Source organism: Podarcis liolepis, assembly GCF_965112155.1.
Source record: "Podarcis liolepis genome assembly, chromosome: 8".
In the NCBI taxonomy this organism is placed as follows: Eukaryota; Metazoa; Chordata; class Lepidosauria; order Squamata; family Lacertidae; genus Podarcis; species Podarcis liolepis.
In genome coordinates, this window is record NC_139560.1 from 88,220,679 (window position 1) to 88,234,472 (window position 13,794).

At 44.1% G+C, this 13,794-nt stretch overlaps 1 long non-coding RNA gene across 1 annotated transcript in view; it reads left to right on the top strand.

Moving 5' to 3' along the window:
- The window catches only part of LOC310714525, a 39,641-nt gene extending 26,154 nt beyond the window's left edge, over window positions 1-13,487 (top strand). The window contains exons 2-3 of the long non-coding RNA XR_014529867.1: window positions 11,198-11,277; window positions 13,285-13,487. This is a non-coding gene — a long non-coding RNA (uncharacterized lncRNA). The remainder of the gene's footprint in view (window positions 1-11,197; window positions 11,278-13,284) is intronic.
- The last annotated feature ends 307 nt before the right edge of the window (window positions 13,488-13,794 follow it).

Below are 13,794 nucleotides of genomic sequence, written 5' to 3' on the forward strand. Positions count from 1 at the left end.
TTGGAACCTTAGTGACAAAGAAGGATCAAGAAGCATCTCCAGGTAGCAAACGTGATCCCTCAGGGGGAGCTTAAACCCATCAGCAAGGTAAAAGGACAGCTTCCTTCTCTTACATCCTGATCTAAACGAAGTGGCTTGTTGCTAATGAAGAATGGAAAAGACCTGGTTATTATCCATTAAAAGAGGCCTGAAGTTTTGCAGTAAAGTAGAAGATGGAAAAAGGATTGGCAGAAATGCTATAAAGTAAGTAATTCCTTTTAAAACTAAAATTCCTTTCAAGAACACTTCAAAATTAAAGTATTTCCTGAAGGACAATGGAATATCCAACAGGTACGACACATGGGTCTTAGCATGCTTAGCTTATCCCAGTCACCCCCGAACTTGGCCCTCCAGATGTTTTGGGACTACAGCTCCCATCATCCCTAGCTAACAGGACCATTGGTCAGGGATGATGGGAATTGTAGTCCCAAAACATCTGGAGGGCCTAGTTTGGGGGTGTCCGGCTTATCCGCCCCCCCCTTCTCTCTCTCACCCCTCCCACCAGTGCTCCAACAATCAGGCAATCCATCTGAAGAATTATCAAAGTAAGGGGAAACAGAAGCTGTAAGATGAACATTTTTTCTCTGGGTGGTGGTTTTGTACAACCCTAACTGTGGTGGTCATTGGAATTTTGCAAAAGCGATATAGCAGGGGTGGGAATCCTTTGGCCCGCTAGATGTGGCTGAACTACAACCCCCATAATCTCTGACCATTGACCATGCTTGCTGGGGCTGATGGGAGTTGTAGTTCAGCAACATCTGAAGGCCAAACGGTCCCCACACCTGTGATATAGGAAGCAAATTTGGGACTCTCTCCTCACTGGGGCTCAGAGGGCTGAGGGCAATTTTCATCTCCTTGACTATGAAGTCAACCAATACATCTTTGGAATAATTAAGTAGGTCTCTGTAAAAAACGTGTGCAACTAATTAGCCATGTCTTAGAAATAAAATGGAAAATTAGTATGATGTGTGGCATAAATAAACTACAGAAATGTTTCAATATGCTCTAAATTGTGAAATTTAGTAACAAGTATGCAACCGTTAAGAAGTGCTGCAGAGAGTCAGTGTGTGAGTGTTAATGGATGCCTGCAGCAAAGATAACAAAAGGTACAGAGCAAGTGTGAGGACAACAACTATAGCGAGATCTAAGCCATTAATGCAAGTGAATTTCATTACTGGAAGGTTAACAAATGTCAGGGAGAGCGGGAGGAAATAGCAGAGAGTAACGATGCTCCATACAAAGCAAAAGAAATTGTGTTTCAGAGAGGCAGATAGTCAAGAGAGCCACATCTCTAGGTAACAGTCATCTGGAAGTATAAAATGTAATCATTGTTTTGGCTGTAGTGTGTGTGTGTGTGTGTATGCTTCCACCTTGTAACGAAGCACACAATTCTTGGCCAACTGCAGAGATGCTAAAAAGAGCCTCCAAAGCATATTTTTTTTGCTGTACATTAGTTCTATAGGCTAACAATGCAAGGAGTGTTCAGTTCATCTAGCCCAGACCCTGCTACTCTACAGAAATGATAACATGTAGAAAGAGCTGCAAAACTGATGTGGTGAAGTAGTCACCACGGCAATGAAATAGAAATATACCTATATTGCACTACCAGTATTGTAGCCATCTTCACTGTGGAAATATACATCTTGGCATGCCCAACCTATACTGCCTCAAATGGTTACAATTTCCAGGCTTTGAAACATTCAAACACATTTCATGCACTGTAATATTCCACATAAATTTCTATGGGATAAATCAGCCTCATATAACCAACATGATTAAGTCTAATTAATGCATGAAGGGGTTAATACCATAGAGCAAGCTATCCTGGCAGGCTAGATAGGTCACTTCCCCTTGCTTTGGGAGAGTTATCAAACACTGTTATCTCTCATTTCTACCATGTGAAACCTACCGGTAAGGAGATCTAAACTGGATGCTCCAAGCTTAGACCGCAAGGCCTAAGCCAGCCATCTATGTGTTTCTATACAAATAATTTAGACACTCTTACCATTTTGGAACCTAAGTTATACTGCCTGTCTTTTCTTGCTGCTTTTTGGAAAAGCACATGAACCTGACCTTTGAAGAGTTTGTAAGTAAACCATTCTTAACTTACCAAACGTGGTCTCTTTCTTGTGGGATGTATCAACACTGTAGCAGTCAAATAAAACAGAGTGGACAAATAGGGGAATGTTGCTCCAGACAGGGAGGACTTCCTGTGATACCTGCTCTGGAGCATCCTCCCCCTGTGTGTGACTAGGTAGGTGGGCATGACCCTACCAGACCCTATAAAAGGGCCAGTCACGCAGCCATCTTCCTCTTTTGCTCTTTGCCTCTCTTTTGGACTCTGGTCCTTTGGATCTTTTGCCAACTTCCTCTCTGCTGGCTCTTAGCCAGCAGCACATGGCTTATCGTTACAGAGGATGGAAGCCACAAGGTAGAAAGTCTGACGCCTAGCTCAGACTTCTTTTCTCGACAAATGTAACTGTAACTACATGATCAAGCCTGCCTTCAGGACAATACTGTGAACTGAATGTAAGTAAATTTTACCATTACTTTTAAAGAAGACTGTCGTGTTATTATTATTTTAAAGAGGAAAATAAAGGGGAAATTTACCAGGAACAATCCAATCTGGACAAGCCAGACTGGATTGCTTAACTTAAATGATTCTAAAAAATCCATCAACTTGCTTCTAGCAAAGTGCAAGGAAATGTGCTCTGCTACTTGCTCATTAGCGTGAGTGAGGAGGGATAATATTTAATCAATATAGCCTCTCCTACTTTCCACAACGTTCCCACATTTCTATGCTAAGGGAAGTGGGGAACTTTGGAAGCAACTTAGAAGGAGATATTTTAAAGGTATCAGGCTATATTTCCCCACTTTGCTGCAAGTTTTGTGATTTTGTGATTTCAAATCTCTTCTGGAGTTTTCCCACCAAAAGTACTTGCCCCAAACAAGGGAAAATTCTTTTTTATTTAACCAATATTTTATCATTTTACCAAAACCAACAATTTCTACATTTGATCTTTGGTTACCACTAGCCCCCTCATATCAAACTTACATGCATTTATATAAATTTGTAATTTTGATCTTTTGTTCCCTCTTGCCTTCTGGGCTTTCTTCCTGAGAGGGTAACAGCACGTGTTGAAATTTGTTTCACCCTGACTAAGAACCTCAAGTCTGGTTTGCCTTTGTGTCAGTTTCACAGTTAGGTTTGAATGAGTAGAGAGTCTGGTCTTTTGAATAAGCCTCCAGCTTCCAATCGCCAGCTTCCTGTTTTTAGTTAGAATCCATTTCCCAACTTTCAGTGGCATGAACATTGTTATATACAGGGCTTTTTTCATCTGGAACTCGCTGGAATTCAGTTCCAGCCCCCTCAGGTGGGCACCATTGCCATTCTAAGAGAATGAGGGAGGCGTTCATGGTGAGTTATGGCACCTCTTTCTCTAGAAAAAATAGAACTGGTTGTATATATGCATTTCTGTGGCTACTGCAGGTCCAGTTTTCAGGATCTAGCAACCTTCTCTACTCTCCATCAAAGAGATCAATCTCAGACTCTAGTTCCAATGGATTCTGATCTCCTGGACAGATGATCCCGACTTGAGATAACGATTGAAGGAGCAGCCATCACAGGGCCCTGAAGGTAGAGTCACACCACACACACCACCACAAATGACTTGTGAAGCTAATGGGAATTTCCAAAGTAGTTTGTGGTATGTCAGGATGACCTGCTGTTTAGTTTCTTTTAAAAATTACCTTGCAGGCAAAATCCACCAGGTTTGCTAAAGTAGTTTTTTGGATCCATGCCAAAGCATGGTTTCACATGGTCTTGCCTGTTAATACTGAAGGAAGGGTAGGTAGAATGTGGATTTCCAATTGGACCATTGGGCTTATTTCTAGCCTGACTGGGGGAAAAGAATAAACACTAAGTGGAGTTAGCAATGCCTCATTTAGGGAAGTACTAGGGATCACATCTTAGCATTCTTAAAACATAGGCCTTATGGTACTAAAAGAGACCTCAAATTCTTAAAGCACAGATCACTTAAAACTTTCGCTCCCCCATGAGTAACTGAATGAAAAATATTTTCCGTCAAATAAATTAAATCTTTGGTTGTCTTGTTCTTGAATCCTTTTGTTTAAAAGCAGGAGAAAATTCTTTCCTAAGAAACTTTCAGTAGTGGGTCAGATTATTCTATGCAAATCTCCAAGGAGCATTAATACCAATCAAGATGCCGAATACGACCTGTAAGCCAAAGTTTTACATCAAAGTGAGAGACCTGTACAAACAGTAGAGCCCAGTAATGAGTAGCAGGAGGGGATCCACATTTTAAAGACTCAAAAAACTTGATCCGGTTAAGATAAAAGCTTACTGTAGGGGGATGTGAAGACAACCCCCCACCCTGCTATAGATTTAAGGGCCCTTATCTCCAAAAGTGGGGTCTATAGATAATGCTGTTCTGCTTCCCTGTCTCCCCTTGCCTCACACATGCACTTTCTCTTCAGACAGTAGGCATACAAGATTTCATTCCTTACAGGTGCCAGGTGGATTCTGCTCAGCAGAATGCAAACAGTTCCCAGTTTCCCTGCATACTAGATTATAAATGTGCAATGAGTTTATGAAATCCCCTGTAAATCTGAAGCTGCCATTGATCATCATAATGCTTTGCATTTATATAGCATTGTTCACAAACTTCACATACATTATCTCAGAACCCTACCAAACTTGTAATTAGCGTCATCCATTGCCCCTCAAAGCATTAATAGCAGGCATGCTCCCCACAATTTTTACTGGGATCACAGGACTTTGGAAAGGGGAGGTTTAACTCTTTCCTTCCCCCAGCATAGTTCCAATGAAAATAGCCCTCCACACTAGCTAGCTGACTTGGAAAGGAAGATTCCATTGGCAAGGATGAAATTTTTGTCAAGACAGAGGCATGGGAGTAGCTTGGGGGGGGGGACAGGGGGGCAATTGTCCCTCCTAGATCCACAAACAGTATTGGAAAGCATTGAAAGTACTCAACTGGCTGCCCCCCCCCCAAATCCTAGCTGCGCCCATGGACAGAGGTGGGGAGAAAATGTTAAATTTCACCTTCCTTTGTGCTCTGGTCTCTACAATATTTGCCCCCTACTGCTACAAATGTTTTTCTAAAATAAAAAGGACATTGTTGCTTATGATGTAGATATTGTCAGTTCTACCTTGACCCTCAGTATCCCTTACAATAGCCAAACAAGCTGGAATAGTATTATGATCCTTCTATGGCAGAGTGGTCAGGTAGACTGGGGGCTGAAGAGTTAATTCAGGAAGCTCCCCTTTTTAAAAAAGTTTCATATAACTTTTATTTTGACATATATATTACAGAAACTACCATTTAACATTGACTTAGTGCCAGTAGTGTGCCAGGCACTTCACAGTTCAGAAGTACCTAGAAGGCATAGCTTTCCAGTAAAACAACCCAGTGCATTCCCCATGAATACCCCATGCAAGGAATGCTGGCGTGCTCATTCGGAGAGTGTGATAAGAGGCACCTTCGCTGTATCTCCAAAGGCAGTAGCACCCCCATGCCCCATGGAGGGGTCAGATCTTGATGGAGCTAGAAAGGCACAATTGTTTTTTGCGTGGTGCATGATGTGATACACGCAAGAAACCTTATATACCCAGATCCAATAGCAGGGCCCCCCTTTCATGGCCTTTTGAGAGCAGAACAACAATCCCTGCTAGATGTCTACAGAGGGACATCTTTCCAAATCCCAAAGCAGTCTGTGTAGACAGCAGGAGAAGTGCCTTTGAAGTCCTGGCAGGGGGAGCCTTGAAGCAGGACCAGTTCCTGGTTCTTCCATGCCTCAATTTCTTGACCCCTGTTGTTAGTTCTCTTCCTTTTGCTGAAGGTGTTCCCTGGGGGAGTTGGTTTTTGGATCTCATTCCAGATCCAGCTAACAGCTCAAAATAACATGTGTGGTTTCTGCATGGATGCCTGTGTAGCTAAATGTACACTTTACACTCCAACTGATCTCTCTCTCTCTCTCTCTCTCTCTCTCTCTCTCTCTCTCTCTCTCTCTCTCTCTCCTCTGCAGCCATTACACCATTTGTTCATTGTCAGACGCATCAGATGGTCTGACTGAGGCCTTTGCGCTCTTGTAGTCTGCTGTGTCATCACTGTCGCTAACATCAGCAGCAGCGCTGCCCACTGAGCTGGAATCTGAACTCTGATCATCATCATCATCCTCAGCTTCCTCAGCTTCCTCAGCATCATCTGCTTTTTTTCACATCACCTTCATCTTCCTCTGGGTAACTCTGGAAAATTCCCACATTTCCCCCCCACTTAGGATTGTATTCAACACTCCTTGTGAACTTAATGGACTTAGAGTTAGTCATCCATACCCTGTATGCACCTTTTTCGTACCCCATGAACAAACCATGTGCCCCACGCTTCCCAAGCTTGTTGCTTTGTGGGGTGTGTACCCACATGTCAGAACCAAAGATTCTCATGTGCTTGATGTTGGGTTTCTTACCAAACATCTTCTCATAGGGGGTACAACCAATAGGTGATGACAATCTGCGATTAAAAGTGTAAACAAAATTCGACAGAGCCTCCCCCCAAAACTTATCAGGGAGATTGGCATCATGCAACAAGGTTTTCATTCCTTGCAGCAACGTTTGATTTGCTCGCTCCGCAAGCCCATTCATCCATGGCAATGTAGGCATTGACAAGTCATGCTGGATTCCCTTCTCACTCAGGAAAGCTTCAAACTGCTGAGAAGTGAACTCCCCGCCTCGATCAGTAAACAAACAACCAATGTGTTTACCGTGAACATTCTCCAACCAAGCACAGAATGCCTTGAACTTAGGAAACGCTTGCGATTTCTGCTCGAGCATAAACACATGAATGTACCTGGAAAAAGAATCAATTAGAACCATGAAGTACCTTGCTCCACCCAAAGAGGGCGCAAGTGGACCAACCAGGTCTGTGTGGACTAGCTGGTAGGGTTTGGAAGCCTGCTTGCTAGACTCCTTGCCTTTTGGAGCAACCTTCATCTTGTTCTCTGCACAAGATACACATTTCATGTGAAACAGGGTTTGATGTTCAAACCCTCAACCATCTCTGGCATCTTGGCCAGCGCCTGCCAAGAGAGGTGACAAAATCTTCTGTGTGCATCATGAATGCATCCTGCATGAAGAACTTTGTTAGTTTGTGCAACACAACATGAATCAACATTAGACACAGCAACAGCTTTGTCATCATAAGTTATACAGAACAAAACATCTATAAACTTTGCATGCAAAATGTCCTCTTTGCCTTTTCTGATGACACAGACGCTCCTCTTGAAGGAAATCTCAAAGCCATGCCCAGTCAGCTGTGGGACACTGAGCAAATTGTCTGCAGCACCTGGAACATAAAGTACATCTTTGATGGTAGTGTGCAGACTTGCCAGTTTCACAGTCCCTTCTCCTGCAATTCGTAACGTCTTTCCATTAGCCAGGTGGATCTCACCGTCTTGAGGTTTGAAGGAGATAAAGAGATGCCGGTCTTTTGCCAAATGGCTGGTGCATCCAGAGTCAACAATAAACCTGGCCTTGGCCTTTGGAGCAGCTTTTCTGGCAAGCAAAACCTTGTCTTCCACCGACGTGGGCTTTTGCAGCTTGCCCCCCTGCCCCTGGCCATCAGACTTGCCTTTAGCCTTTGGTGAAGCTGTGCCAGCAAACAAGGCCTTGTTTTCCACTGGCGTGGGCTTTTCACCCTCCCTCTGCTTCTGGCCATCTGCAGGCATCTGTCTCTGTTTACTTCTGGTCTTCCGGTATCTGTGAGGATGACCTTGGCTCCCATGAGAAACAGAGCTCTCAGCTGCCAACTCCTTGGCTCCCCCTGGAGGCTGGAATGCTGCCTGGGATGACATCACAGTCAGCCCCCCCTGCAGCTTGCAACCGGTGCCCTCGGCATCCCTGCATACACTCTCATTCTGGGAAACAGCCAGGACCTCCGATACAGTCAAACTCTGGGCTGGGATGACTGGCAGATGGGCTATCTTCAAAGCATTCCACATCTGATGTGCAGTCGTATTGCCAGCTAGCGTGGCAATTTCCTCCAGAGAGACGGACAAGACTAATACGTCTATGGCTTTTGAATGTTGGGCCTTCCATCTATCTGTCAGAGGAACTGGAGGGGCCTCACACACAGTATGCCACACTCCAAACTGACGCAGTAAACTCTCCTGTAAGTGCCGTGAATCTGGGCCCGTAACCTGTTGTTGGGATACTGCCAGGGAGACAAAGTCCATCATGGCCCCACGTCGCCTCCGGACGTCCATCGATCTCCCGTAGACACGCAGTATCAGCAATTAGCGACACAAGTTCCAGAAATAGCTTGCCACATTCCAGGGCTAGTGCACGCTCTTATCAGCAGATAATGCACAGCGAAAGATGCACGCAAGAGAGCATTATTTATAAGTTTATTCTGCGTTAGTCAGAACAGAGAAAAAAACATGACCGCCTGCTTCAGCGTTCAGGCACCGAGAGAGAGAAACGAAAGCAACAGAAAACATAAACATCCTGTGAACAGGAAATACGCAGACTCTGTGACTCAGAAAGCCTGCTCCCTTTTAAGGTGGAACTGAAATATCCCAACACCATTTACAACTTAAATCAGAAGAGTGGAAGTGCTAGACTGGTCACTGCATAATAGTCCACTGTATGCTTAACAAAGCACCTGCCATTCTGTTGGATGGGGGATATTGAGAGATCTCTTTACTGTAAAACCCCCGCCATTAGACTCACTATCTGAGGAGGCCAGGACACCCAGTGTCAAGAGCAAAAAGCAAATTTTCAGTGAAATGCTTGGAGTGAGGTGGTTTCTTCTACATAGTTACAGGTAGAGAAGGAAGGATAAGTAACAAGTAAAGATTCATACTGAAAAATGCTTAATAGTATCTCTGTTAAGTGCTTGTGTCCCCTCCTTCCTTCCACTTATAGATAGCTCTGAAAATCATGCAGTAGGATGAAGTCAAATGAGCCCCTAGGAACTATATTTGTGTTTCTCTCTGTAATCTCTATGTTTATTTAAATGTTTCTGTTGTAGTTATTTTCTGAAACTCATTTTTTATTTGCAACATCTCCTAGCAAATAACTCTCCTTACACTATAATTTCAGGATCAACAATAATGTTGACAATGGAGGGGGGGAAATCACATCTGTGAGAAAGGAAGAGAGAGAAATATATCCATGCAACCGCTTCTAATATTCAGAAAAAGAATAACTTACATAAATATAGTTATTGAAAATCAAATTGGTAATACTTTTTTATTTTTTGGCCCAATTTTGCAGCAAAGGCTTGAAGTACAAAAGGTATGCAGAACATCATACAGATTAATATTAAATGTGTAAGTTAACACAGAAGCAACTAGAGCTCCTCAAGGATAAGAGGGTAGGTATGCACTCTAATTCACTAAAAACGTAAAAACAAAGAAAAACAAAAGTCTCTTTTCTTTAAGGCAGGGAAGGAGAATGATGCGGGAGGAAAGTGAATGGAGCAAGGAAGAAGTGTGAGCGCAAAGCCTTCTGCAGTTCAGATCATGGGCAAGAGTGATTTGTCCCTCCCCTGGACGCCCTCGGAAGGAGAAAAGAGGGTGTTCAAGGGGGGCAGGGAGAGAGAGACATGATGGCCCCACCAATGTTTGGCTCTGGCCCTGCCCACCATTGCCAGGCAAGGTGTGCCCAGGAGAGTACTCCAAGGGAGCGCAGCCCTTGATGGGGATTAGCTCTAAACAGCTAAGCTATCCAAGATGACTTGGATATCAACTGAGAGAAAGGCCTTGCTTGCTATTTTCGTTGGCTGGTACTTTCAGTAAAAAGGAGAGTGAGAAGGTCCTTACAGGTTCAGGAAGCCATAACAACGGTGCAGGCATGACCCAAATGGTGTCCTGTGTTGAGAGCAATGGCAAGAAGATGGCACAGATGGATGCAAGTTCAAAGAAGATGTACTAGGGAAGAATGTGCTGACTAGATAGTTTGTGAAACTTCAGACAAGCATCAAAGGACCCCCAAATGGACTATGCAGGGAACTCCAGTTGGGTTAAAGGATACTGCAAATGTGACAGTAATTAGGACAGGTGGACATTTCACATTCAATTGGTGGATAATTTAATCACTCCACCGTTGTGACTCCATCTCTGAATGGAACAAAATTATCTAAGTCCATGTAGCTGAGAGGATGAGAGGCAGTTCTTTGCCTCCCCACCAGCGTCTTCACTTTGCTCCTGATTCCTCACTGAAACCAAAGGATCTTGGTAACTATGGACTCAGACTTAGGGCTTAGCTTAATTTCTGAGCATAATAATTACTTGCTGAACTTATTTTAGTGCCTAATTCTACCGAACACCTTAAATACTTTGAAATACTTTTTGAATTCTGGTAATTCTGCTGGATGGTTGCATTTTGGTTCTCATATTGTTTCAGAAACCGTAGATTTGACAGATACAGATTCAAATGTGAATGGAATCAAATTTATCCCCTAGTAATAAATTACAACCACACAGGCCACTTGCTCTGTATTCACAGGGGGAAGGGGAGATTGGGAAAGGCCTTTGAAGATTTTGCTCATGTCTTGGCACCATGGATGTTTCCCTTGAACTTCATTCCGCCATTCATAAGCGCTACATTATTTTCTGAAGTACACCAGAGATAATTTTTTATTCAGAACTGTGAATGTTTGCAAAACTGTAAAAGAAGAGAGTGAAGATGCAGGGCAGTTACACAACAGCCTGCCACAACTGTAGCATCTCTTTTGACATGTAATATCTGGGTATTTCTCTGTGTCGCTGTTGCTTTTTTTAAAAAAAAACTTAAGTTGAGAAGCTTTAAATGTGTTCATAACTACATAAAGAAAAACCAGCATGTAAGTGAGGTGGTAAGTGTCAAGTGACTAAACATTTTAACATTTTTATTATGCTAAATGCCAGCACACAATGAATAAGTCAAGGTTTTCAATATAATGTACAAGTTTCTTCTACATTGTATAATGAGCTCTCTCAAGCTAATAGAAAAATGATCAAGTGGTAGAATATTTTACTTCAGTGCCTATTCTGGACTCCTGCTGAAGCAGGCTGCAATCAGGTTTGCTTATAGCAAACCTTGGGGCCCATTCTTATTCTGTCCCTTTTTCTCTCTCACTAGAGCTGAAACGAATCTTTCCTCCTGCCCAGTGACATTCAGACCTGAACACAGGACTTCTACGAGTTACAGAGAATTCTGGGGTGGGTGTTCTACAATGTGCACTGTTATGTACTGAGCTGAATAGGATCCAAAATGCAGCAGTCTGATTGGTCCTAGAACAATAGGATCCAAAATGCAGCAGTCTGATTGGTCCTAGAACAATGCAGCAGTACGATTGGTCCGCAGGAGCCACCCAATCCAGCTCCAGGTGAAAGTTAATCCACAACCTGATTGGCCCACAGGAGAATCCCAGAATTAGCCAATCACGTGGGGCCCATTGTGTAAATAATGTATATAAAGCAGATATTGTGGAGGAACTTCCATTCCTCCTCCCCACTATGAGCTGAATAAAGAGCATGAAATCCACTCTCGACTCCGAGTATATTTCATGCACTCAGGTCACTTGAGCCACTATTAGACACCCATTCACCTATTGTGAAATGGGGTGTGGCCTTGAGGTCAAATCCAACATTTGCCTGTGGCTGAGGGCTGAAAGTGAAGGGACATGGGAAATCCATGGCTGGATCTCCCTTTGGCTGTTTTCACTACAGAATAGCCCTGTGGGCTCGGAATTTGCCTGAAGAAGTTGGGCGAGGACAGAGGGCATCTAACCTTACACCAAACCAGCGCCTTTGACTGCTGTTCATCATGCTGCTAATCGGCTTCAGATGGTTGGTCTTAGCTGGTGTTCGATGAGCACCTTACGTCGGCATTGGACCACAGGCTGCCTGAAATCACACTTTGATGACATACTTACTTGGCAAGCTCAGGTCCCTTTTCACTTTCCCAAACCCATTTCTGAAGCTACCTCTCTCTTTCATTCTGCAGTACCGCTTTGCCTGCACCCCTGTTTTCACCCTCATCTTCCCTCTCCTTTTTTTACAGCCCCCCTCCCACACAGACCAAGCCCATGATAGCTTCCTGCATCTTTCCCCTCCTGCACATTAAAACTACTTAGCACACTTTTCACATTCCATCCAATTTTGAAGCCACCCCCCTCTTATAGGCCCAGGACCGGTATGAGGGGCAGAGCATGAAGGTGGCTTCACAGAGCGGGATATTGCAAGTGAAACCACTGCTCCTGAATTCCTCTGCTACCAGTGCCGCTTTCAACATTGGGCTGCTGGTGGCAGATGGACTTAGGAGCAGCAGCGGTTTCACCCACGATATATTGCTGGGTGAAGTCACCATGCTGTCCCCTCATACTGCAGAGGGAGGAGCAAGCTGTATCGCTGGGCACATTCAGCTTGTCCCTTGGCTTCTTTAAACTGCTCCACTAAGGCATGGGCAGCTGCGCACTCCTCAGCAGAGCAGTTTAAAGCAGCCCCCCACCTCTGGCTAGCACAAGCCAGAGGTGGGGGGCGGGCTCCGTTAAACTGCTCCCACCCCCCAGGCGAGCTAGCCCTGACACCTTGTGTTCAGTCTGGAGAGGCATTGGGGCTCACTCAGCTGGGGGACAGGAGCAATTTAATGCTCAGCTGGGGGGGGGGGCTTTGTGCCTCCCAGCTGAACAGCTTGTTTCAACATCGCGGTGTATTGCCAGATCACAATGTTTGGCTGGTGATACATCATGATGTTGACAACCTGACATCGCCCAGGCCTACTCTCTTATTCAAACGACCCCCATTTCCACACTTCTTCCTCCCTCCTGTTCTGCAGGATCTTTTGCACACAGACCCCGTGATTATCTATGTAGCTCTATCTTTAAGATGAGGTTCGAATCCCCACCACAGGGTGAGCTCCCGTTGCTCACTCCCTGCTCCTGCCAACCTAGCAGTTTGAAAGCACGAAGTGCAAGTAGATCAATTGGTACTGCTCCAGCGGGAAGGTAAATGGCATTTCCGTGCGCTGCTCTGATTCACCAGAAGCGGCTTAGTCATGCTGGCCACATGACCCGGAAGCTGTATGCCGGCTCCCTCGGCCAGTAAAGCAAGATGAGCACCACAACCCCAGAGTCGTTTGCGACTGGACCTAACGTCAGGGGTCCCTTTACTTTTTAAGTTCAGTTGATGGATATTGTAACCTTGCCTTCTCTTTCCCTACCCCAGCCTGACTTCATGCAAATCCAGAATTGTGACGAGGCACTGCAAATCCTGCAGTGGGGGCTGTACTCTGACTTCACATGATGACACTCTTACATTTTTATTACAGTGGTACCTTGGTTCTCAAATGCCTTGGTTCCCAAACAGCGAAAAACTGGAAGTAAGTGTTCCAGTTTTCGAACATTTTTTGGAAGCTGAACATCTATTGTTTCTGGGCTGCCTGCACCAATCAGAAGCTGCACCTTGGTTTTTGAACATTTCGGAAGTCAAATGGACTTCCGGAACGAATTAAGTTTGGTGCTTTTGTTTTTGCTATTTATTTTGCGTTTTTGTTTTTGAGGCTTTTTCAGTTAATTTGTTTTTGTGACTGTGTGGAACCCAGTTCAGCTACTGATTGATTGATTGTGTGACTGCGGAAATGGATAAAAGTCCCCCATCCAAACAATCAGTGCAGGTAAGAAAAAAATAATAATTTTAATTTTTATCATCTACAATAATGTCTTATTTATTTTATAG